Here is a 26,986-nt window from a genome sequence, read left to right as displayed (position 1 = left end):
GCTATATCCAGAGAACTGAGAGCCATGCTCGATACAGATTTGCTGAATGAATTTAAAAAAAGAAAGAAAGAAAGAAAGAAAGATCAGTTTCTCAGCTCTTTCTTTCTTTCTTCTTCTTTTTTTTTTTAAAGATTATTTACTTATTTGACAGAGATCACAAGTAGGCAGAGAGGCAGGCAGAGAGAAAGGGGGAAGCAGGCTCCCCGCTGAGCAGAGAGCCCGATGCGGGGTTTGATCCCAGGACCCTGAGATCATGACCTAAGCCAAAGGCAGAGGCTTAACCCGCTGAGCCACACAGGCGCCCCTCTCAGCTCTTTCATTGCAGCTTTTGACACACTGCTGAAACTTGGCACTAAATAAATCCACAGACTCACAGACTATTAAATCTTTTATAATGTCTGGTGATCACCTTGTGTGGCTCTCCCATTTCACTGATAAGAAACTGAGGCCTATAAGGGTTCCCAGCAGCCTTACCAGCTGAGCAAGGAGGTATTTGTGCTGTGGCCAACACCAACAGCTGCACTTGAATTAACATTTCTGGGGAAGTTGAGACCCAGCAACATGATATCACTGAACAAGCCAGTTGGTCCTTCAAGTGGGACCTTTCTTTGGCTTATTTGATTCTCATTAGTTTGGGTGTTGGAGACCAAGGCTTCAAAGGACCCTCCAAACACTGGAAGTTTTCCTGCTTATAATAATTATAACAGCCTTCCTGGTGCACTGAATTCTCTCAAAATGCATGTTCACAGTCATCTCTCACAAAGCAAATGATCCTCTGACGAAAAGAATGTTGGAAAAGGAACAAAAAAATGACCAACTTAAAGAATGTGAATCTAGAAATGAGCAAAGGAAAAAAAAGAGAGACAAACCAAGAAACAGACTCTTAACTATAGAGAACAAATGGATGGTTACCAGAGGGCAGGTGGGTGGGAGGATGGGTGAAATGGGTGATGGGGGATTAAGAGACCACTTACCATGATGAGCACTGAGTAATGTATGAAATTGTTGAATCACTATATTGTATGCCTAAAACCAATATAACTCTGTATAGTAAATATTTTGGAATTAAAATTAAAAACTTAATAATAATAAAGAAAAAGAAACTGAGGCCTAGAGGCAGCAAGCATCTATGCCAATAACATGATCGGAGCAAGATTCAGGTGGCCCCTTTCCTGGCACTTTCTAACTACAACTGCTGTCTTTATCATATCAATTTTCCCAGTAGCCAGGAAATTCTATGATGATTATTTGAAAGCAATCGCTTCTTTGTGTTTGATTAACGACAGATGGGCACATGGTTATGTTTGTTCTAGATAAACCAAGCTGATCAAGACATCAAAGGCGCCATACCTTGATGGGCCAGTCCAACCAGCCTATGATATTTAAGATTAATGTCAATTCATTAAAAAAGATGATAAACCAACCCCATTAATCTTGGCCATTTATAAGGAAATGCTTCTGTTTAAGAGAACCTGTGCTTCTGGTTCTAGACCAAGAATTGCTCAATCTGGACCTTACAGTGGGACAGAAGCTCACAAGATCTTCCACCCAGTTTGGAATACCTGGGACCCCAAATGAAAGGGGACATCAGTCTCTAGTTGGAGCTAGAGACACCTGGCATAAGGCTTGGCACATAGAAGATATCAGCTGAATTCAAGTTTAAAAAGAAAAACAACTAAAACGTTCTAAAATATTTTGTTGCATTTTTCTTATAATCTGATGGTTATATTTATGGAGTCTAGACCTAGCTGAGTGATCCTGAACAAACCATTGAAGTTTTTGGTGCCTGAATTTCCTCTTCCATAGAATGAGAATAATAACAGTGTTTACCTTAGAAGTTGTTAGACTTCATTGTGGTAACCCACAAAAATCCCTTAGAACAGTGTGTGGCACATAATAAGCTCTGGGTAAGTTTTGCTATCCTTTCTCCCTTACTGTGCCTGTCCATTTATTCAACCACATATTCACATGTACTGAGGACCTATTTAGGGTTCTAAGCTCTGTGCTAGGTGTCAGGGATACAAGAGTGCAGCCCACAGCCCATGGTGGATATGGTTCACTGAGAATCCACACACCCATGAGATTGTAAGCACCTGTCCCTGCATATGTGCACAGGTGCATTTTTCCAAAGTGGAGGACATGTAGGTCTTCATTATTTGCTCAGAGAGGTGTATGACTACCAACCTCAAACAGATTTTTAAAAAAATAGTTAAGAACTATTGTTGTTAAAAATGGGAACAAACAGAACATTCACCTAATGTAATGTGATAATTGCCAGGCTGGAGATCTGTATGAGGCACAGGACAACCCAGAGGACCGAAGCCTGGCTTTGAGTGTCTCGCCCAGCTTCACAGAGGAGGTGTTTCTCTTAAACACAGGGTGGTATCTTGGCACATTCATTAAGGACCAGAGAACTGTAAACACACACTGGGAAGGTAGGAGAAATAGGAACAAGAATATAATGACCCTCAGACATATTTTTGCTCTGGTTCCTGAGAAGAGAAACAGTCTTGCCAAGAAACTGAGCAAGTCGTCTTGTGATCTGACTCTAATAAGAGAGGACCAGGAAAAGAACATGTGTCTTGGAGTGAAAGAGACTTCAAGTTGAATTTTTACTGTTATTTATCATCTATTGAGAACTTGGACAAATAGGAACGTCTCTGAGGTCTATTTTCTCAAATGCAAAATTGGGATTGTGAAATAATATTTATTAGATCTTGGGTGCAGAGCATCTGACTATGAGAGATTAATAGATTGTACTGTATGCTCACCATTAGTCACTTTCTCCTCATTCTTGCCCTGCTTCCTTCTCTATAGGCAGAATATACTTTTGTGACCACTGACTATGGGCTTAGCCATGTTAATTTGACTGACGGACTGTGAGGGAGTGTGATGTATGTCAAATCCAGCAGAATCTTAAACACATGAATGAAGGTGGAAATGTCTTCCCTCCTCTCATACTTTGCAGGGAGAACAATGTATCCTTCGTTCGGGCTTGTCCATGAGCTCAGATCCAGGAACAAGCAGACACTCTGAACTGAGGTGGACATAGCCACAGGTAAAGTGCACAGCAGCAAGAAAAGAAATCGTCAGCCATGACATCTGGGGTCATTTGTTGCTGCAGCAAAAGCTGACTAATACACTGACATGGGTTTCACGCTCAATAACTGCTTCTCTCCTTCACACTTACTGAAAATGGTGAATTTGCGGTGAACTCCATGAAGATATTGAAGCTCCAATATTGAAAGTGTTGGAAAATACTTTACAAAGACTGAAGAGGAGTCAGGTAGGGGTAGGACAGAGTTGACTGGAATGTGGACCAGAGACCACCAGCTGTATACCAAGCCTGTTTGCTCTTTCTCTGGCCCATGGTGTGTCACTGAGCTCTGGCAGAAGGAACGTGGATGGAGGTGAAGCAAGCCACTCCAGGTCCAGCTGAAGATCACTTCCCCATTCTCCTTTCCCATTTAGGCTGACTGGAATGGTGACCTCCAGGATCTCATAGAAGCTAATATTAAAGAGGCAGAGCTGCTGTCAGCATAGAGTTCTGAATGACTGTGTGAGTGGCCACCTTGGACTGTTAGTGCCAAAGATAAGCCCCAGCCAGGCTTTAGTTACCACAGTGACATAGATTTTATTCAGTAGCTGCTGACAGTAGGGGAAGAGCCAAACTTCCTTCAGATTTGTGCACAGGCGAACAGGCATTTTAAAAAGAGAATGAGGGAGTAGTAAGGAGGGGGGCAGGGCTCAAGCACAGGCAGGGAAAGGAAAAATGACAAAAAGCAGGAAGGCACTGGTGATGTGATACCCCTCTGGGTTTGCTAGCGGTTACTTACTGAAATTAGGCTTCTCCCTCCCACAGAGGTTGGGACACAGGGGCCCTATCTTCAGGCTGAAACTGTTCTTTCTCTGGGCAGCCTTGAATTTTTTCTCAGGCAGGCTCCTTAAGCAGAGCTAGGGTCATCCTAAGGATGCATCCTTGGGCTGTGAGAAACCCTGTTAGTGTTTGCTCAAGCCCTCATAAACCAAGGTTATGGGCAAGTGGAGGAGGGGACACCCAGCAACCTGGCTAGAGTCTGGTCAAGGAGTGAATCCTGTTTATTCCCTCACTTGGGTCCATTCCATTAATTTGCACATGAAACCCAAGAAATACTAATACAGCTATGTACAGGTGAAGGGTTCAAGTACGGATAAGTCTCAACAAATGTTTATTAAGAGCTTATGATGTGCCAGTCACTGTTCCACAACCTATACCCATGAAGCCTCATTCAGCCCACCGTATAACTCTGTGTAATGGATGTTATTATTCTCTTTCCTCGAAAATAAAGAAATAAATACAGCAAGCTGAAGAGCTCTGTGGTCGATAATTTCTTTGTGATCATGTGCCACACAGCACTGATCTCTTATGCTCAGCAAGTTTGGAAAGACATGGGTGCCAGATAACCCTCTCTGACCTGAGACCCAAGTCAAAAGACCTAGGCCACCATAAAGAAAAGACTCCATTTCTGTAGGACTCTTTGGGCCTGAGAGACCACGTGTCTAAACTTAAGGGTGGATAAAGTGTGGAAGAGCCAAGAAAGGCAGGAAGACAGTGACCCTATGAATCAGGGCTGGACAGAGAGCCAAGAAAGCTTGGTGGAAAGTGACAACATGTGCCAAGAAGGGATTTGTTAATATTTAGTCATGAATCAAGCAGTAAGAGTTCACATGAGACCGTTCTTCTAACTGCCGTTAACTGCACACATTGGAGAACTGCAAAGTTCTCCACAGAGAAGTGATATCTCTGCATTTAAATGGGTCGAGGGTCAGTGGACAGTTGGAAGGCAGGGGCATAGCCAGAAAAAGGAAGTATTCTGGAGACAGAAGAGACCTTGGGAGTTAAGAAATCTGGTTCTATTCCTGGCTCCTCCTACAATTAGTGACATGACCTTGGGCAGGTCAGTTTCACCTCTCAGAGCCCCTGCACAAACAGGGGGTTGCTTTGGACAGTTTCTGAGTTCTCCTTCAGCCATGGCAGTCAGATCATTGGCCGTTGTTCATCGAGGCCACGTTCCATGGAGGCAGATCTTTCTATTAGGTGTCCTCATTCCTTTGTCAGGAAAAGAAAGATAGACTGCGTGGCCTTCCTTATGTAGAGAGGCTGCAACTCATTCAGAAACACAACACTGCCAACTGAGACAGCTAGAAGTGACCATCTCCTTGGACCCTCCCATTATAGAGATGAGGAAACAGAACAGAGAGGGGAAGTCATTTTACTAAAGTCATACAGTTATATGCCATCAAAGCTGGAACTGGATCCCTGCCTTGGATGCTGAGCATGGGGTTTATTCTAAAAACAGTGCCACTGCCTAGGGTGTTGGAGAAAGAATAAAAGGGAATGAGCATTATTAAGCATTTACTATGTGTGAGAAACTACCTTAGGCTCTGTCTTTGTTCTACAAATATACTGCAAGTTTTACTGAGTACCTGCTGTGTGCTACATTCTGGGAATACAGAGATGAACAAGACAGACAGGGTTTCCCCTCAGAGTTCGCATTCCAGTGAGGGGGAATGGGGATAGCCAATAGACACAAATAAACAAATAAGAAAATTTCAAGTAGTACTATCAAGAAAATATTCTGATTAAGAATATTGAGTGTTATTAAGAAAATTAAATTGCTTGGGTGCCTGGGTGGCTGTCAGTTAAGCGGCTGCCTTTACCTTGGTTCGTGATCCCAGATCCTGGGATTGAGCCCACATCAGGCCCCACATCTCCCTCTCCCCAACTTGTGCTCTCTCACACTCTCTCTCAAATAAATAAATAAAATCTTTAGAAAAAATTTGAATTGTTACATAGAGGCTGGGCAGTTACATTATGTGAGGTGGACAGAGCCTGCTTTCCAGAATTTATCTCATCATATATCATATTCCCACAAACATGCTGTGAATTTACTCATTTCACTTTTCAGATGAGGAAACAGCCTCAGACCTATCCCAACTTGCGTAACTGGTGAAGGTTCATTGCAGATTCCAACTGCTCTCTCTGGCACAAAGCCCATGTCTGCTTCACTGGATCCTGCATTGAGGTGGTTTTTTTGTTTGTTTGTTTTTTGGGGTTTTTTTTGTGAAAATACACACATGACATATATACATATATACTGTAGCTGATTGCAATTAGGTGCTTGATAAATAATAGCTGATATTTTTCTTCTAGTCATTTTCAGAGTCTCAGACCTGGTGTCTTCTTGGAAAACCCTCTCACAGGAGAGTGGTATCTGACTTGGTGCATGGGTAGAGGGCTGAGCTTTAAAACAGAAATTTCCCTATGCTTGGAACTTGCTAACTTGAGTGTGAGGGATTAGACCTTATAATTTAAGACTCAGGAGCATCGCACTCTGACCTAGGATGCTAAATCACCCCGTCCAGGACAAAATTCGGCAACAGATCTCCTTGAGTTCTTCCGACCTGGTGGGTGAGACCAGGGACCATTTTTTCAGCACAGACTTCTGGACATCGGCATCCAGACTACCTTGCAGGTTTTGCTGTGTCTATGTATGTTTTCATATTCCAAGGTACTAGTGTGTTTCCTATTCCCTCCTGCAAGGAGAGATTCAGAATTCTAGAATCTAATGAAGTGAAATTTCAGATGGATTAAGGAGTTTAGGAGAAAAAGGGGAAACTTGTTAAAACAACTGGAAAGAGAAAAAAAAAATCAGGTCTTCTATGGAAGATGTTTTCCAAACAACAGGATCCTCAACTCAGACTGGCTGAAGCAAACTCTGCTAGTTGGTTAACGCAACCCAGTTCCTAATCCCTTCCTACTTGGCTGTCTTTGCTACCGAGGTTGGAGAAACCCAATGTTCGCCTTCACAGCTTCACTCTCCATCAGCAGAAGCCACGTGACAGTTCCAGCCCATGAGACTAGAGGTCCAACAACAGCAGCTGGGAAGACATTTGTGTTTTCTGGTAAAAGGGACAGGCCTGGCTGATGCTGCTCATTTCACGTTGCTCTGCCTGAGCCACACATGTGATGCCCATGGTGGCAAGAGCCACCTGAGAGCCCCCAGTGAGCCTCTGAACCAATATTGAATAGCCTCCTGACTACGGGTTAGTAGGAAATATAAATCCTTATTTGTTTCAACTACTTTTAGTGCTTTTTCTGTTATCTGCAGCTGAAAACACTTCGGTGGGTAACCACTGTCTCCAACAACAAAGAAACACATTCTTCTTTTTTTTTTCTTTTTTTTTAAGTTAAGAAGAGAAATGATATCTTGCTTCAGGTTCCCTGTTCCCTTCGGTTACTCAGTGCTCGCCTTTCGCATTCTGTTGTCTGGAATGAATCAGCCGACCCACTTCTGAATTGATCACCAGGAAGGGAAACAGAATGACAAGCTCAGAGCCATGATTCGTGCAACACATACTGAGACAACAACTAAAACACACCCCCCGGGGCATGAGCACAAGATAAATAATGACTTTCTCAACAAAAAACCAAGAGGAACACACCCCAAGTTCAAGAACTGGTAGATATGGGCTTCCTGAAATTAAGACTATAAAACAACCTATTACTAACCAAAAGAAAAGGCAAGTAAGAGATCATGGAGAACTCCTTGCAGAAAATGAAGTGTTAATATGCCACAAATCACTTCTAAGAGTTTACCCTAAGGAAATCATTAAGGACACATGCAAAGATTTAGTCACAAGGATGTTTGTAGCATTACTGTGTTTAATAATGAAAATTTGCAAGTGAGATGAATTTCTAGCAATAAGGTACCAGTTAAGTAAAATATGATACAAACTTAAAATGGAATGCTACAGGATTATTAAAAAATAATGTTGCTGAAATGTTTGTGCTGTTGTGGAAAGCCAATTATGGTATGTTATTAACTGGCGAAAGTAGAATGCAAATAAGGTATCCTTTGATTCTATTTTCCTGAAGGAAAATGCAGTTGTGTGAGTGTGTGTGTGTGTGTGTGTGTGTGCACGCGTAAGAAGGATATCTATAACACAGTTAAACAAAGGTATTTCTGTTGGGTGATATATTTGTTGATTTTTTTTTTTTATAGTGAGCTGCTTTTAGAAGAAAAGAAGAAAGGGAGGAAGGAAGAAAAAAAGGAGAAGGAAGAAGGAAGGAAAGAAAGGAGGAGGGACAAAAGAAAGGTAATTTTGAAAACAAATCCCACAAAGTAAAAGAACACCTCAAGAAAAACACAGGCAGTGGGTCTGAGAAAACTATGCTCACGAAACCACACAATGAGCTGGTAAACATATGTGAGTATTCATTCTTGGTAGTGATCCAACATGCAGTAAGAACAAAAATGGGACACAACTCTTTCTTTCCTTCTTTTTTGCAGTTTCTTTCTTTCTGTGCATTTGTTTATTTTTCATTAAACTGGAATGTTTCCCCCCCAAGAAAAGAGGATGCTTTGGTTGGGAGTGCGAGGAAGGAGGCGTGTCAGCTCAGAGGTAAAACCTTTCTGAAGAACAATTTCCCAGTGGGTGGAGTTTCCAAAACCCTCCTTCTCGATGACATCACATGTCTACCCCAGTACGTGGAACAGGTGGAAGGGACTGGAGGGTCCCGTCAGGACTCATGTTTCAGGGTTTCAACGTGCGTTCTCTACAGAATGAAGAACGATTGGCTGGCAGTCTCTCCAGTCAGGGAGAGAGAAGTGGCTACACCTGTTATGCTGGTATAGACACCTAGTCCATGATGAAGCAAGGATTTAAAAGCATATTTAATAAAAAATGTTTAATCCAGAGATGAATATTGACTAAGGTGATGATCAGGATATGAAGATGAGTTTAAGCAGGTCACAAAGAAGCATAAATGATATATTAAACTTTGAAGAAATGAAAGAAATGTGCATTTATATGCTCAAATTTAGCACGTATTTAAGAAAGATTGAGATAATATGAGTCAAAATGTTAATAGGTATTTCAGGTAGTGAGATTATGGATAATTTTTATGTTCTTCACACTTTTCCATGTTTTCAATTCTTTTATAATACATATTCATTTGTGCATTATTAACTAGAAAAAACCCCAAACACTATAAAGATACTCAATGAGCCCTGTGTGATGACTTGTATTAGGATAACAAGCCCTAATATGTTTTAGGGACCTACAAAGGGCCAGGCCCGGTGCTACCTGTGAATTGCTTCATTCCATTTTCAACCATCCTGTGATGTAGGTACCCTTACCAGACCCATTTTACAGATGAGGAAATAGAAGCACTGAGACTGAAGGGATCTGCCCAATGTCACGCAGCTGAAAGATTTAAACTCAGGTTCATCTGACTCCAGAGCTCCTATTCTCAGCCAACTCCTAAGTCAACTACTTCTCCAGAAGGAAAATAAACGCACACATTTCCTCCTCACTTTCATTGATTAGCTATTATCTCAAAATACAGACAAAGAGTCTTCTGAGGGATTCAATACCTACATAAACAATATCTAAATAAACAAATCCTTTGGTGAAATTTAGGAAAGAGGAAATTCTTCCCATTATATGTTTGCTTTTTATTTTTTTTTAAAAGATTTTATTTATTTACTTGGGAGAGAGCACACAAGCAAGGAGCAGAAGCAGAGGGAGAGGGAGAAGTATACGTCCCTTAGAGCAGGAAGCCCAAGGGGGTCTTGATCCCAGGACACTGTGATCGTGACCTGAGCTGAAGGCAGATGCTTCACTGACTAAGTCACCCAGGTGCCCCTCCCACTGTTTATTTTAAATTGAGAAATAATTTACATAAAACACTGTGTAAGCGTAAAGTGTATAATGTGTTGACTTGATAACTTGTATATTGCAATGCAGTCACCACCCTGGTGTTGGCTAATATCTCCATCAGTTCCAATAAGTATCATTTCTTTTTTGTGGTAAGAAAGCTTAAGATATAGTCTCTTAGCAACTTTCAAGCATATGATACTGTATTGTTAATTATAATCACAATGTTGTGCTTCAGATGCTCAGAACTTACTCATCTTCTAATTGTAGTTTGTACCCTTTGGCCAGTATCTCCCCAATTCTCCCACCCCCAGCTCCTGGTAACCCCCATTCTACTCTTAGTTTCTATGAGTTCAGCCTTTTCAGATGCTTCTTGTAAGTGATATTATACAATATTTCTCTTTCTCTATCTGACTTATCTCACTTAGAGTAATTGCCCTCATGGTTTATCCATTATTGTTGCAAATGGCAGGATTTCTTATTTCTCATGTTTGAATAACATTCGTGTGTGTGTGTGTGTGTGTGAGTGTGTGTGTTTGTGTGTGTGTGTGTGAGAGACATCTTCTTTATCTACTCATCCATTGATAGACCCTTAAGCTCTCTCCACACTTTGGCCGTTGTGAATAATACTGCAATGAACACGAGGGTGCAGAGATCTCTTTCAATATTCTGTTTTCATTTCCTATGGATAGACAGCCAAAAGTGGAATTACTGAATTATATAGTGGTTTTATTTTTACTTTTTCGAGAAACCTCATACTCTTTCCCATACAACCAATTTACATTCCTGTCAATAATGCACAAAGGTTGGGGCACTTGGGTGGCTCAGTGAGTTAAGTCTCTGCCTTTGGCTCAGGTCATGATCTCAGGGTCCACATCGGGCTCTCTGCTCAGCAGGGAACCTGCTCCCCCACACTCTGTCTCTGCCTGCCTCTCTTCCAACTTGTGAACTCTGTCAATTCAATAAATAAAATCTTAAAAAAAATAATGCACAAATGTTCCCTTTTCTCCACATCTTCAACAGCATCTCTTGTCTTTTTGATGATAGCCATCCTAGTAGGTGTGAGGTGATATACCATTGCAGGATCGATTTACATTTCTCTGATAAGAAGGGTTTCAAACTACTGAATTCAAATGCAGTTAAGTGGTCTGTTTTGATCAGAGTTCATAAGATTCTAAAAAAGTGGTTGGATTTAGTGTAGCAGGAGATCCAGAGGTTAATGGTGCAGCAAAGTCTACAGCTGGGATAGATCTTTTCATTACAGATAACTGTAGAATAGCATCTTAGTCCCCATTTTACTGATGAAAAACTGAGACTTTGTTAATCATCAGGAAAACATCAGATAAACCAAAATGAAATTCTGGACCAATGATCGTCAACACTGGCAATGTCACGAATAACAAGAAACAGCTAAGAAACTGTCATAGATGACAAGAGACTAAGGAGAAATGGAATGTGGTATTGGAGATGGGATCCTTGAGTCAGGAAAGCATATTAAAGGAAAAACTGTTGAAATTCATATAAAATCTGGAGTTTGGTTAATAGGAAGGTACAAATGTTGTTTTCTTAGTTTTTACAAAGGTACCACGATAATGTATAATGTTAATAATAATAGGGCGTGGGTGAGGGATATACAAGAAATCTCTGTACTATTTCAAAAGTTTTCTCAAAATCTAGTATTATTCAAAAATAAAAGTTCATCTAAGACATCTGAACAGTATGGTGGTTCCTAAAAAAAAAAAAAAAAAAAAAAAATTAAAACCAGAACTGCCATATGATCCAGAAATTTTGGATAGATATCTAAAGAGTTGAAAGCAGGGTCTTAAAGAGATATTTACACACCATGTACATAGCAGCATTGTATGATTTCACATGAGATACTCAAGTTCATCAAATTCACAGAGACAGAAGGTAGTTTGGCCGTTCCCAGGGACAGAGGGAGCAGGGAATGGGGAGTTAGCACTTGATGACTATAGAATTCCAGTTTTTTAAGAGCAAAAGGGCTTGGGAGATGATGATGGTTTCACTACAATGTGAATGTGCTTAATGCCACTGAATGGGACACTTAAAAAATGGTTAAAAGGGTAAATTGTATGTTAAGTCGATTGTACCACAATTTAAAAAATAAGCTTAGGGGTGCCTGGTTGGCTCAGTAGGTTAAACATCTGACTCTTGGTTTTTGGGTCAAGGTCCTGGGATCAAGCCCCATGTTGGGCTCCTTGCTCATCAAAGAGTCTGCTTGTCCCTCTCCCTCTTCCTTTGCTCCTTTCCTGGCTCTGGCATGTGCTCTTTTTCTCAAAGAAATAAATAAAACCTTAAAAAATAAATTCAAAAATGAATAAAATAAAAATAAATTAAAAATAATAAAATAATATTAAAAATAATTTTTTAAAAATCTGAGACTTCGATTAAGTCAGTCATCTAGAGTATCACAGAAGCTACTGGATTCCAACCAAGGTCTGTCTGACCTCAAATCACACATTCTTTCTAGTGCTCCATGTAGGGGGAGGATCAGTGCGGTTCTAGAAGTGTTGGTGAATTGAGAGTCTACTTACTTTGTTTTTGTTGCCTAAAATACAGCCAGTCCTGGCTTCATTTCATCTGGGGCCAGCTGAGCTGTAGGAGACCCAGGTAAGTCCGCTCAGTGTCAAATCCTGGCTCTGCCACTTGCCGACTGTCTGAGCTTTGGCAAGACGATGAGCTTTCTGGGTCAGCTTGCTGGTCTGACTTGGTGAATAGTGTTATAGCAGAGTTTCTACCTGAGAGCTGTTCAAAAGCTGAGGAGGGAGGTGAGACCTCTTCACCAGCTACTGGAGGTCGCCAGTCAGGGTTGGGGCCAGCAGAAGCATGAGTCCTACAAGCAGGAGACACAGGCTGGCAGATTTCTGTGAACTGCCTCAGAGAAGAGGAGACACAGGGGCTAAAAAACAGAGCACCAGCTGAGCTCTAAAGATGAATATTCTAGGAAAGAGGAAAAGCTAAGGAGATGGGACAATTAGATAGTAAGCAGCTGGGGCAAGGATAGAGAAACCTGGTCTTCATAAAGCAAATCCGCAGACACTACTTGGAGCCTATCAACGCACAGAGATGTGAAGTAAGAGGGACCAGATGGATTGTTGCAGAATCCAGAAGGGAGGGAGAAAAGCCTATTCCAGAGCAAAGGCTGTGAGCATGAAGGATAGATGGGTGAGCCTAACGACCCTAATCACTGGACAGACGTCGAGAAGAGAACTCAGGGGTCTGGTGCCTCAGCAAAGGGATGGTTCTGTCTTAAGGACCATTGGGGGCTGTGGAGTTGGGCAGAAGGCAGAGGACCAAACCTCAAATCACAGATTTATAGAGAGCCTTCTGAACAGAAGCAGCCTCTGTCTTTTTCTGCCCCGTAAATGCTCATTCCTCAGTGTTTTATCCCTGGTTCTCCCACTAAAAACACACTTCCTGCCTGGGTGAGCTCATTCCTGTCCAACGCATCAGCCACTGTTCTGTATGTTGGTGACTGCTCAATGTCTACCTCCTGCCAAGACTCCTTCCATGAATGTGGAAGACATTCACTTGGAAGACCCAAAGGTTCGTTTAAGTCAACCAGTCCCCAACCGAGGGCATCCCAATTCCCCACTCAAATCTGCATCCGTTCCGTGTATGACCCATCTGAATTAATCCACCATCAACCCCCTCCTGCTAAACCCAGAAACCTTGCCCTCCCCCGTGATTCCTCCTTCCCTCCCCCTTCCCCCTGACTGCTTCATCTAATGGGTTTATCTTCCTAAATGTTCTTCTGCATTTATCCCTTCCTCTCCATTCCTAAGGCAATTGCTCTGATCCAGGATTTTATCTTTCCCTCATTGGGATTTTTGCTGCTACCTCCTAATCTCTGTCTTTGCTTCTGGTCAGGTGCCCCCTGAAGTCTGTTCTCTGAAGGACAGCGAGTGCAGTCTTTGAGATTATGACCTGAGCTGAAATCAAGAGGTGGGCGCTCAGGGATGCCTGGGTGGCTCAGCTGGTAAAGTGTCTTTCTTCAGCTCAGGTCATGATCCCAGGGTTTTGGGATCAAGTCCCACCACAGGCTCCTTGCTCAGAGGAAGTCTGCTTCTCCTTCTGCCTGCTGCTCTCCCTCTTTGTGCGTTTCCTCTCTCTGACAAATAAATAAATAAACAAATAAATCTTAAAAGGAAAAAAAAAAAGAGTTGGACACTCAACTGATTGAGCTACCCAGTCCCCCACTCCAGCAGTGATTTTATCCTCTGGCCGTAGCCAATCGCTTATAGTTTGTCCAACCCATGAGTGTACTTGTCTTTCCCTTTGCTCAAATACCCCCATTCTCCTCCTCGTCTGGATTGGCAACTCTAATCTGTTTTTCAAATTTTGCTTCAGTAACCACTTTCCCTGGGGAGTCTTCTCAGCCTGTGCCAAATAGATGCTCCCCTCTGCGCTTCTGCTACACCTGGCACTTTCCCCTCTCGTCCTATCTCAAGACCCAGGATGGCCGTGCATTCATTCACTCATGGGGTCTCCGTTTATTTACAGAGTGTGTGCTGGGGAGAGAAGGGCGAGCTGAAGACACGTGATTCCTGACCTGATAGAAAAGGATGACCGCCGGCCACTGTTTCCCTGTCTGACTCGACAGCCTTTGTGGAATGATTGATGATCTTGTTTTCCTGTGGCTTCAGGCCTTTGCTCTTAACTATTCCCCAGGCCAGGGGCACTCTCTCCAGTCTGCACATCTGGCCTCTTGGTCAGATTCCTATCTAGAGTCAGTTCCCCTCCTCCTCTTCCCTCTCTGCCCTTCACCTAGCTGTTCTGTCTCAGTAGCATTTATCACTGCTGAAACTGTCTTGGTTACTGGCTTCTTTGTCCACCTCTTCTTACTGGAACCTAAGCCCTTGGAGAGCAGGGACCTTGCTTTAGTGTCCTGGGCACTAGGGCGTGCCAGGCACACACTAGGGGCTCCATAGTGTGTGATAAACAAGTGGATGATTTTGTAGACGAGGAAGCGGATGTGGAAAAGCAAAGGACTGGACGTGAGCATGAGATTATTTCATTATAGACCCAAGACTAACCGATCATGAGCTTCACGGTTATAAAGTAGAGGGAGGCCATGGAGTATCAGCAGCACAGATAAAGGAGGTGAAGTCAGGGAAGGTGAGAGGAAATGTGCTGACGTCCTGGAAGGATTTGCCTGCTCTGTAAAATGGAGAGACCCGGATTCACTCTCTTCTCGTTTTTCACCATTGCTTTTCTGAACCTTTGTAGAATTATTTAGGAAAAAACATCTCTCATGGGGTAAAGAAACATTGACAATGTTCCAGTAATTCTTTCAGCTTCCTATCAGCTTCCCTTTCTTCTATTAAGAGGAAGTATAATACCTTAAATTTGAAAACAGCAACTTTAAGGTGTTAATATTTTACAATAGATTTATTTTTTTAATCTATCTATTCTTCTGTCAACCCTGCTTTTTTATTATATATATGTATATGTACATATATATATCATAAAAGATAAATGTCTGGAATTTATCTACTATTCATGAAAATTATTTCTAGCTGATAAAGTTTTGTTTTCCTTTTATTTTCTGTATTTTCTTGCATTAGTTTCAGTTTTTTACAATGCACATATTCTGTACCACTTTTGCAAAAACAAATGATTTAAAAAAAAAAACAAAACAATTGGGGGCAAATATACCAAAATGTAAACGATGGTTAATTTTGTGGGTGTCATATGCAATTGCTGAATCACTAAATTCTACCTCTGCAACTAATAATACAGGATATGTAAATTAAATTCAATTTAAATAAAAAAATAAAAAGTTAATTTTTCAAGGTAGGGATATTGAAATATTTTGTATTTTCCCGAAAAAATTTTTTTTTAATTTTAAAGAAGAATTTTCAAAAAGGAAAATTGTGAGCCCAGGATTAGTGTATTAGGTATTTAGGGAGGGCACACAGAGTCAAGGTCAAGGCTGAAGGAGTCCTAGGGCAAGGTGTCTTTTCAGCCCAGAGAGGCCCCAGGGTAGGCAGCTAACGGAAGGATCTGTAGCCTCAGTCCTGACCCGGGAAGGGAATTGAGGTTGCCTTTAGAAGCTGGGCCTCCGGTGGCCTGGGAGCATCCAGCAGGCAACTATGCCCCCCCACCCCGCGCCCCCTCTCTGTCCCCTCCCCGGTGATGACCTTGGTTCCTGGGAGAACATTTAAGCAATCAGAGGACTAAGTTCGCACAGCTCCTACAGCCTGTTGGATTGGTGCTGAGGTTTGACCACCATAGCCTGGACACGCATCCAGCTCCCAAAGGCGCCAGGCCCAAATCACTGTTTCGTGATTATAAACAGGTATGTGTAGCGGGCAGTCTGCAAGCATCAACGGAACATTTTTTTTTTTCCTTTTCCAAGAGAGGAGAACGCTTCACGTCGGGAAGAAGCTATGGAAATAGAACAATATGACACGAGAGGGAGGGAGGAGTGGGTGGGTAGAAATGATATAGGATAGGCATTGGGTGGGGAGACAGGGGAAGCCTTAGCTTCCATAATACCGAAATCACCCACTTGCGTCCATCTTTTCACCGGACTGTGACCTTCCATGGTCTGTGCCCAACTCCATCACCTCGCAGGGTTTCGGCTCCCCGTAGGTGCTCAATAAATGCTCAACTGAAAAGAGACAGCTCCTTGCATAGGTCCAGTCCGGGGATAACGAGGAGAAAACAAAAAGGCAAAAAGGCGTGCGCTCCGGAGTTCCTTCGGAGGGATTATTGGGCACTGGGGGGTGGGGGTGGGGGACTGTCATACTTTATGGTGGAGGGAACGGTGCAGACAGCGGCTCTCTACGGGGCGGGGAGGGGGGGGGGGTTGCCAACCTCAGCCTTTGGAGGAGAGGGAGATCCAAGAAGGTGGGAAGGTGCGTGTGCCCCCGTCGCCAGGCCCGCGGATGCTGGGTGGTACCCACGGAGGCGCTCAGATCGCTAGGGATGGAGCTGAGACAGGGGTCTCCCCTCCCATTTCAGGGCATCTTGGTTCTTCTGTTTCACAGACCTCACCTTCCCCATCTGGCAAGTGGGAAGACTCCCTGCTTCCAGAGCGCCAGGATGGGGAGGAAGGCTGGGAGCGGGAGTGCGGAAATCGCGGCGCTCCAGCGTGCAGGCATCCCCGCAGGGTTCGCGCGGGTTCGCTCTGGCCTGGGCGCCAATGCAGCCGGGACCCCCGCCGGTGCCGAGCGCTCCCCCCACCCTCTCTCCGGGTACCCAGCGTTCCGCTCCCCTCCCCCCGCCCAGCGTCTTCTGGGTCCTCCGCTGCCAAGGCGCCCGAGGCCCGCCCCGCCTCCTCGCGCAACCCTCCGCCGCTGGGCGACCCGCGCTGCCCCGGCGGCGGGCGGAGGGGCGCGCGGGGCGGTTAGGAGCCAGGGCCAGCGAGCACCCGGCGCGCGGGGACCGGGACGCACGCGGCCGGCCGGGCGGCGCGCGCTTCCCCCTCCCCCGCGGCCCGAGCGCGAGCCGCCGTGACGTCACGGGCGGCCCGCCAGCCCCGCGCTCCAGCGGGCAGAGCGCGTGCGGCCGCCGAGCACATGGGCCCGCGGGCTGGGCAGGCTCGGGGCGGCCTGACCCGGACCGGCAGCGAGGGGCAGCGCGCAGGGACGGACCCCGACACCCTCCGGGGCCCCGAGCGGATTTCCACGCGGAGAGGGTGTTGGCAGTCCCGGCGACCTGCCGAGACACAGCGGGATCCACCTTCCAGTAAGTTAGAATTTTGCCCTCTGCGTTTCTGGGAACTCGCAAGCCTAGGCCTGGCGAGTTGGGATGCGCAGAGAGTAGTTGGACGGAGGAGAGGGGCTTTGGGATTCCGATGTGTGCTTGTTAACCGCGCACTTTCCTCATCACCAGACTGGAGAGTGGCCGTGAGTTTGGGCGTTGGTGGGGGGCGGGGTGGGGGGGGAGACATCAAATGGACAATGCATGCGTGAGATAATTCTGGGTTTGTGCACTTGATGGAAGGTATATTTTTACCGAACACCTAAAAATAGAGCTCCTCCAATCAGTACCGATTTGGGGTCGCAGATAGGGTTTGGAGGACCCTTTTGAGAAGCTGGAGGTCTGTGAAGCATGTGATGCGGCCTCCATCCTTTGACCATTATCTTCCCCCACCAGATGATTTTCAAAAACCGAGAAACTGTTTTTGGAAACTTTCTCTGCTTTTGCATTGCATTTACAGATTTGCTGGGTTCCCCCCACACCCTTCTCATGGTCCTTCTTTTTGGATGGCTTGTTGGTGTAATTGTGTTTACTCTCTTTAGACTAACATGCTCTTATTCTTGCCAGTGTTGGGGGTGGGTATTGACTTTCAGGAAGGCAGCCATGAGGCTGCATGTGTCCGGTGCCCGGATACACTATGAATTTTCCTGATACTCTGTAAGCATGGAATATTCTTCTGTTCACGGGAGCCCCTGGCTTCAGGCCCTTCCAGAAGATGAGAGAAGAGGGGAAATCACTTGCGAGGGGTTTTAGGGAGTAGAGGGTGAAGTTTTGGTTTTCCTTTCTGGTCTTATGTTTTCCAAAGGGAGGCTGGCAACCCCCGCTGGCCCACTCCACCACTGTGAGTCCTGCCTCCTGGAGCTGTTTTGCTGCTGGAGGAAGCAAAGCCTGGAGAAAAACGTGTGTTTGTGTGTGGTGGGTGGGCGGGGGCCTGGAGGACAGGGACTGTATCTGCTCTGCTGTTAGTCATAGGATGTTGCAGACCTATTTTGCATACTGGCCTTGACAAGTTGAGGCTTGTTCATTTGACACAGTCCTGTGGTCACAGCAAATCTTTCTAAAACTCTAACCAGTGGAAAAGGTACTTGTATGGATCCTCTGAACCCTGAGTGGAACTTCCTGAAAGATTTATTTGGAGAAAAACCTTGGAAGCAGCAGAAGGACAAACAGACTCGCTGGCTGGCCAAAGACTCGTGGCCCGGTCTCCACGACTTGAGGGGAGTTACATCTTAGAGGTGAGGACGGCCTCGTGGTCTGAGCCGTTGGCAGAAGGCCCAACTGGAATTCCTCGTGTGGGTCTGGTGATGGAAAGGCTGGCTGGGTCCAGGGGCGACCATAATGCTGTACCCATTGAATTCCCGGAGGGGATTTATTATGTGGTCACATTGTAGTTTGGTCTGGTGAAGGGTCCTGTTTATTGTTGTGGCTTTACTTACTCTGAGTGCAGAATTCTGCATAAGCCAGGCTTCTCTGGAAGAGTAGACAAATCAGCTGCTTTTTCGGATTTTCCTCTCTCTTCCTCCCTCTCCCCTCCCTCCCTCCCCCATGCTGTCTGGTGTGCTCTTTCTGTCCGTGGCTGGAGCTTTTTTGGCTTAGAAGGAGGGAGTTCTTTTTCTCAGTTCTGAGATCTCCGACCCCCACTGGTCTCTGTGATTGCTGGTCTAAACACCGGAGGAATTCTCCCTGTCCACATCCAGTCAATCCCATGGGCTTTAGCTTTTTTTTTTTTTTTTTTCTTCTTGAATGGCTGGCAGGCAGGCTTGCTGGGGTTGGAACCTTCTGCCTGCCTGGGATGGACACTTTTCTCCAACACCTCAGCTCAAGAGTCTCCTGGACGATAAGACACCCCTGCTTTCTTCTTCTTTGTGTTCATATCCCTGAATTTGGCCAGACCAATGGCAGATCAGCCTTTTTCTGAGGAAGCCGAGGATGTTGGACAGTTGCCGGAATGAATTGTCTGGCAATGTGGCCATGGGCCTATTAAAGGCTGTACTTGACTGTGGCTCTTTTATGTCAGATGCCCTCCTGGATGCTTGGGCCTTTTATTTTGCATTCCCTTTCACAGCTGGCTGTAGACACATCACTCTGCTTGCATTTGTTTTTTTCCTTCTCTCCTGATGCTGGTTTGTGATCTCTTTAAGAGACCAGGACTCCCTTGTTCTGTATCCTGGGTCTGTAGGGAGCCCCGGATCCAAGGTGGCAACAGAGCAACATCGATAAGCCCCATTGATGGCCACTTCTATAGTCTACCTAGTAAGCTTCAGAAATTCTCGGCCTACTGGAGAACGCTGCTCAGATGGTTCTCTCATAGGTGCCTCCTCTGTCTCTTCTGTTTCTCCAAGTAATATAAGGAACTAATAACAATAGTAATAATAATAAATAATAATGATGATAGTAGTTCCTATAATAACGGGAAATTATATATTATGCCAAGCATGTGTTTTGGATTGTATGCTCCTTACAACCTCACCAGGCAATTATAATAAAGTATCTAGCGATGATGAGGTTCTTATCATGGGCCAGCATCGGTTTTAAAGGCTTTAAATATATTATCTCACTTAATCGCCCAGTGGTCATATAAAATTATTATTATTACCAGAATTTTGTAGATGAGGAACCCACAGCTCAGAGTGGTTGAAAGTAGCCTCTGAAGTCACACAGGTGGGAACTAACACAGCCGTCAGGATTTGGCCCAGGGCCTGCTCCCAGAAGTAAGAGGGCAGTGAAATTAAGAATATGCAAAGGATGGGGTGCCTGGGTGGCTCAATGGGTTAAGCCTCTGCCTTCGGCTCAGGTCATGATCTCAGGGTCCTGGGATGGAGCCCCACTTCAGGCTCTCTGCTCCACGGGGAGCATGCTTCCTCCTCCTCTCTCTCTCTGCCTGCCTCTCTGCCTACTTGTGAGCTCGTCTGTCAAATAAATAAATAAAATCTTAAAAAAAAAAAAGAATATGCAAAGGATGCTTTTTGACCAAGAGCAGCAGGACTCAGGCAGGACAGAAATCTTGACATCTTTTTTTTTTAAGATTTTATTTATTTATTTGACAGAGAGACAGCGAGAGAGGGAGCACAAGCAGAGGGAGTGGGGGTGGGGGAGAGAAGCAGGCTTCCTACTGAGCAGGGAACCTGATTACAAGGCTGGATCCCAGGACCTGGGATCATGACCTGAGTCAAAGACAGATGCTTAATGACTGAGCCACCCAGGTGCCCCAATCCTGACATCTTGTACAAAGACACCTCTGGCTCTGGCTGCCTGCCTCTTCCGCCCCTTGGTTCGGGCTGCGCCTTGTGGAGCCACGGAGCCTCAGACAGGCCTTTAGTGTCTGCAGAGCTCTGACCCCAGAGCCTGGGGAGCAAAGGCCCCCCGGAGCCCGGACAGGAAGCTCAGACATGGTGCAGAATCTGTGAGTATTTGTAAAGTGCCACAACCAGGCACCCTGCCTGACTTCGTAACCGGCATTTAATGACCATCAACATCACAGCAGATGGGAGATAGGGCTCTTTGAGCAAATCTTCCCCTTTCTGCACATTCCCCGCAACTGCTCTGAGTCCTTGCCTTTATCCTACATGTGTGCAGCTCCAGTAGCTTCCAAACCTCCCATCCAAAGATTGTCGTAGCCCCTCTCTCAACCCTGTCGGTAAAAACAATGACACCGTGGGTCATAAAACACAAGACTTACATTCACGAGGCCAAAATGGTCTCAGTCATTTTTGGTGGCAGAATTCTGACTTGTTTTTCCTTTATTTTCTCTTCCTCTTTTTGTGTGGGGGGGTGAAGGTAGAGGATGTTGTTTTGCTGGTGTCTGGTGGGTAATCTGAGCCCCAGGATTACTTCTTTACCTGCCTCTTTTTCCCTTCTTAGCCATGAGCTGCTTAAGAGCAGGGGAGGGTGGCGCGAGGAGGGGCCGGGTGAGGAGGGGCCGGTGGTCTTCACCAGTCTGGTGGCTAACACAGCCCTGGTTCTCATCTGAATCAGGTGACTGTCAAGGACTGCTTTGTTTTTAAGGAATCAAGCAGCCCCTAGTCTATTCTCATTGTCTTCGAGATGAAACAGCCCGAAGTGTTGGGAAGTGGAGGGTTTGCCCCGTGGGAACGAACCCGGAAGAAAGAGAAGGAAACCAGGTAGCTGCTGGAGGCATCTGGGTAATGCCTATAAGAGGTAGTGCAGATCAGGGTTATTTGGGGGGCAAGTTACTTCACCTCTGTAAGCCTCAGTTTTGTCATCTATAAAATGGGGACAGTAAAGCACCTGCTTCACAAGTTGGCGTGAGGAGGAAATCGGGGATGAACAGCAGGCATTCGGCAGAGGGCCTGGGCTCATAGTAAACCCTTGTAGAAGTTAGCTAATATTACTGCTACAATTACTGGGTTTTTATTACTTCCTGTGGCTGCTTGGAGTAGTGGTTTCTGAATACATTTTAATGTAAAGGTGACATTCTGGGGACACAGATGACAAGATGGCAGTGACTTCACTAGCGGTCTTTGCAAGCATCTGAGAGAAAGGCTGGTTGTTGTAAGTAGGAAAGAGATAAGCGATCAGGGAAGCTGCAGAAGCAGGTCTCCGAAAAAAAGACAGGGAAGTGGGGGTGGGTACCTCTCAGGCCTCAGTCTGTCTTTGCAGGTGACTTAACCTCTCAGCTCGATGCAGGGAGAATGGTTTTTCCCTCTCTGGGATGGTGCAGAGCACTTAGCACAGAGGAAGTAAGTTCTTGACAGAGACAGAAGAGCGGTTGTTACTGATTTTTCTTCAGGATTCCCTTTGCCTGGTCACTCTGCTACTCAGCTCAAGACTGATGGATCCGTTCGTTCATTTGCTGAGCAGTTGCCGTGTGCCAGGCACTGTTCTAGCTGCTGGAGATCCAGCAGGGAAGGAAAGAGATAAAAATCCCTGCCCTCCTCTAGCGTCCTTTCCAGTCCAAGCCGCACGGTGGGGCAGGGTGGTCCTCAGAGGGAGATGTGGAACTGGTGGAGGCAGAAACTGCACCCACTCTGTGCAGAGTGACTCTGGCCCCGCTGTGCCGCTGGGCGTGAAGTGCCTAGCACCAGGCCTGGCATGTGGTAGTTATTATGTAAGTGGTAGTTGCTATATTTGTATTCTTTCATTTCCCCTCCTGAGATTTATTTTTCTCCATGGTATTTGTTATTGACTGAATGTTTATGTCCTTCCAAAATTCGTATGTTGAGGGCACCTGGGTGCTCAGTCAGTGAAACGTCTGCCTTTGGTGGCTTAGGTCATGTTCCCCGGATCCTGGGATTGAGCCCCATGTGGGTTTCCCTGCTCAGTGGAAAGCCTGCCTGTCCCTCTCCCTCTGCTGCTCCCTCTGCTTGTTCACGCTCTCTCTCTCTCTCTCTCTTCCGCTTTCTCTCTGTCTCAAATAAATAAAGCAGACTCCCCACTGAGCAGGGAGCTGGATGCAGGACTCCATCCCAGGACCCCGAGATCATGACCTGAAGGAAGGCAGACACTTAACAACTGAGCCACCCAGGTGTCCTGTTAATAGTGCTTTAGAGGATAATGCGTTCTAAGGCAGCAGGTAGAGCAGGTGAGGGTCTGGAGGCCTGGGGTGGGCTGCAGTGTTAAGTTGGCTGATGGGGCACGCTCCGTCCAGAAGCCAACATTGGAGCAGCCTTGAAGGAGGTGGAGGAGGTTGATCCAGAGGAGGCTGTTCCAGACCCTGGGGAGAGCCAAGATAGAGGCTGAGAGCAGGGGTGAGCCTGTGAGACGGAGGAGCAACACCGAGAATGAACTGGAGTGGTGGCGTGAGCCAGGCGGATAGGACAAAGGCGGAACGGGACGGCAGAGCAGCACGCAGTGGGTCCTTTACATGGTCTTCAGGTCTTTGCGGAGACGTTGTTTTCTTTTTTCTTTCGTTGACTGAGGTGTAATTGACATAAAACGTTCTGTTAGTTTCAGGTGTACCTGACCTTGGTGAAATGAGCATCACAACAAATCTAGCTAATATCTGTCACCTTATACAGCAATTCATCGTTTACTCTGTAAAAGCAGGAGCTATTGAAGGGTTTCAGATAGAAAACTGATGGGATATGATTGAGCTTTTGAAACGATCCGTCCGCCCACTGTGCTGAGAAGGGCCTAAAACAGGGTCAGAAACCAGGGCCTCTGGGCAAACAAGCAAGCATCACGGGCTCTTGGCCCAGGCTGTGGTGGTGGGCATGGCTGCCAGTAATAGGCTTCTGGACTGTTCAGTGCTGTATCCCAAGCATCTAAAACTGCTGTCCCGTGTGGTAGCCACCAGCCTGAGATGGCCCCTGAGCTCTTGGAAGAGGTTTGTCTTAATGGAGATGTAATGCGTGTGTAAAATACACATCACTCTCAAAGACTTAGTACAAAAAGAATGTGAAATACCTCATTAATGAATTCTTTAATGTTGATTGTATATTGAAATGAGATTTTGGATATATTGGCTTATGTACATTATTAAAATTAATTTCACCTGTTTCTTTTAACCTTTTTAAAACGTGGCTACTAGAAAATCTAAGTACATGTGTCTGGCGTTCTGTTTCTGTCCAACAGGGTGGCTCTAGAAGGGTGCCTGGGACATGGTAGGAATTCAGGGGATGGAAGGAGTGAGTGCGTGGGCGAGGGAGTACAGGTACAGGAGGTTGATTCTGCAGTGAGGAACCTCCCAGTAGAGGAGAGAGGCAGATCGCTGGTGATATCTGCTGGGGTAGGGAGGAGAAACATGAAAAAGAGGCAGCCAAGTATGTGGCAGCTGAGTCCTCCAGTCCCCACCCCGTAGGGAAGAGGGGTGAGGGGTCTTTGGTCTCAGCAAGGGCCCAGAAGATGAGGAATCAGGAGAGGAGGCTCCTGTGTGTCAAGGGGAGATGGCAGGAGGCTGGGGCACTCTCAAGAGCCTTAAAGACCAGGCAGAAATGGACTTAAGTGGGTCCTGCCAACTCTGGGGGCGCTTTCCAAGGATTGCAACCAAGGAGTGGTTTTCCAGATTTTATATTTAAAGAGATGACAAATGCACATGGAGGGTATTTCAGGAAGCAGGTAACTGAGTTGGAGATTCCAGACTCTGTGATGGGAAATTTGGCTTTCCGTGCGTGAAAGGAAGGGGAGCTTATCTTTGAAAATCTGCGGAAAAGCCTATAAAAGTTAAATATAATTTCTCGAGTTAAATACAGTTACTGTTTTGTCTTTATTGCTATGGTTGTCCTTCTGGTGTATATGGTCACATCCTGACTTGTCCTAGTCACCGTCAGGTAGTAGGCACCCCTGAATACTCTTGCAGTCTCTGTCCATTCTTATTGGTTGATAACATTTCCATTCAGTGACAACTTCATTGCTCACGTAATCATTCTTCCCATTTTGATGCTCAGCTCCATAATAGACTGTTTATATATGTGTATATATATATATATATATATATATATAAACTTTTCAATATTTCAGTTAAAGCTGTTTAGGGTTTTTTGTTTTTGTTTTGTTTTGTATTATATTTATTGTTGATGATGTTGTTTTTGGCAAATCCCCAGTCTCAGAATTATTACATCAGAGCGTCTCGATATTTTAAAAGTTTTAGGTAGCTATTGGAGCTCATGAGATTGGCCCTGAAGGACATTTGCTGTTTCCTGGTGAGAGGTGTGATGTTTACTGCTGTCAGTGGTACAGTGATACACTGACACGTCATTAACAGTTATGTATAGTGTGTATTACATGCTAGACGCATGTTTCCATGCATCATAGGCACTTGCGTTACACTGTTCTTGACTTTCTTATTCAGCAGATGTTTGTGGAATGCCGGTTGTGTGCTGGGCATTGTTCTAGGCCTTGGATGTTCAGTAGTAATCAACAGATTTGGTACCAGTTCTCAGGGAGTTTATTATGTATGGGGGAGACACAGAAAGAAGCAAGTCTACAAATGAGCCCCATTATTGTAAGGAGTGTGAAAAAATATGAATAGAATAATATGGGAGGGTAGTTTCTGTGGGGTGAAAGGGTCAGTACTGAAATCCTGCTTCCCAGTGAGACAGGGAGGCCCAGGAGAGGTTCACCAGAGAAGGAGCGGAGCACACATGAGAAGGGAAACATCGACAGATGTGACCAGCTATTCAAGAAGAAAGCGTGTCTAAGCACAGAAAAGCTGTAATAAAGAGGGTGGAGAGTTCCCCAAAGTCAATAACAAAGAGCTAAACAACCTCATCACAAAGTAGGTAAAAGAGATCAATAAGCAGCTCTCAAGGAAGAAGGCAGAGGCACGAGTGCACGTGGAGAGGTTCTGAGTCTCACTGACGTGGTCAGGTGCGAGGCGCGGTGGAGGTCTGACGTCAGTCTAGCGGATTCGCTCTGTTTTGGCAAACTGAATGGGGCGTTGTCATAAACACACAGTACTGTGTAACACTGTTGTGTCATCATCACTGTTGAGGTCCAGACGACTTCCATCACCCCCAGACATCCCTCCTGTCCCTTTGCAGTCAGTCTGCTACCCTGTGCCCAGCTGCTGACAACCAGTAATTTGTTCTCTGATCTTACAGTTTTGTCTTTCTCACATAAACGGACTGGGATGGTGTGTAGCCCCCCAAGTCTGGTTTTCTCACATAGCCTGATGCATGGGGGATGCTGCCGTAGGTATCTGCAGTTTGTGTTCAGACGGCCATTCTGTTCCATGGATACGCCCCCGGTTCGGAACACATCTTTCAGCTGACAGGCATTTGAGTGGTGTCCAGGGGGTACATCTTTCCTATTTTAAAATGTGCCCAAAATAACAAGTCTGACTCAAGTCTTGGCGAGGCTGTGTGTCTCAGGGTCCCCTGACTCAGCTGCGAGCATGAGGTCTCCTGAGGGACCGGTGGGCAGCATGTGGTAAAATCGAAAGCATGTGTGAGGCCCACACCCCTTGGTCAGTTTGAGAACTCACAGCTCCTGCTCCATGTTCCTTAAGGATGATTGGGGATGGATGTGAGTGTCTAGAGAATGGGCCAGAAGGACTTAGATCAAAGTCACTGTCGTCATCGGAGGAGGAAAGCAGGGATGGTGGTGGTGGTGAGGGCCAAAAGGCTGCTTTGACTTTACTTTTAAGGCATAGAAAACTAGAAAGAATAATACAGACATGCAAAATGCTTCCTCGAGGAGGTGACCCCTAGGCTGAGACGGGAAGCATGAGCAGGAGTGAGTTAGGAGAGGAAGTGCAGGAGGGGGACTAGTACACCCCCCAGGTGTCCTGCTGGGGGCTGCTCCTGTCTGTGGGAGACAGGACTGTCAGTGATCTGTCTTCAGACACCAGTCCTCGGGAAGAACCTTGTCATTCCTAACCTTCAGTATCATTGTCTGCCTCTGGCCGGACAAGCCGGGCTTCTGACCCGTGGCCCAGGCTCAGCCTGTAGTTTGGAGTGGGTGAGGGCTGGGTCCTGTGGGCTGTTTGGTAGCTGCTCACTGCCTGCTTATCACACAGCAGGAACTCCGACTAAAATGGGAAGGCATGACAAGCTTTCTGTTTCCAGATCTCAGCTACCCTCCGAATAGCACACTCTGGGCAGAAGTGGGATGGGAGGGCGCCCCCCCCCCCCCCCCCCCCCCCCCCCCCCCC

The 26,986-nt window shown here is 45.7% G+C and overlaps 1 long non-coding RNA gene across 2 annotated transcripts in view; it reads left to right on the top strand.

The window, feature by feature from the left end:
• The first annotated feature begins 18,497 nt into the window (after positions 1-18,497).
• Positions 18,498-26,986, top strand: part of LOC111146782 — a 223,925-nt gene continuing 215,436 nt past the window's right edge. For both annotated transcript variants that reach the window (XR_002640561.1, XR_002640562.1), the window contains exon 1: positions 18,498-18,668. This is a non-coding gene — a long non-coding RNA (uncharacterized LOC111146782). The remainder of the gene's footprint in view (positions 18,669-26,986) is intronic.

The sequence above is a fragment of the Enhydra lutris genome, unplaced genomic scaffold, assembly GCF_002288905.1.
Source record: "Enhydra lutris kenyoni isolate GAN:26980312 unplaced genomic scaffold, ASM228890v2 scaffoldscaffold14, whole genome shotgun sequence".
NCBI lineage: Eukaryota > Metazoa > Chordata > Mammalia > Carnivora > Mustelidae > Enhydra > Enhydra lutris.
The sequence above is the reverse complement of the archived record's forward strand: the minus strand, read 5'-3'. Positions and strand labels throughout refer to the sequence as shown.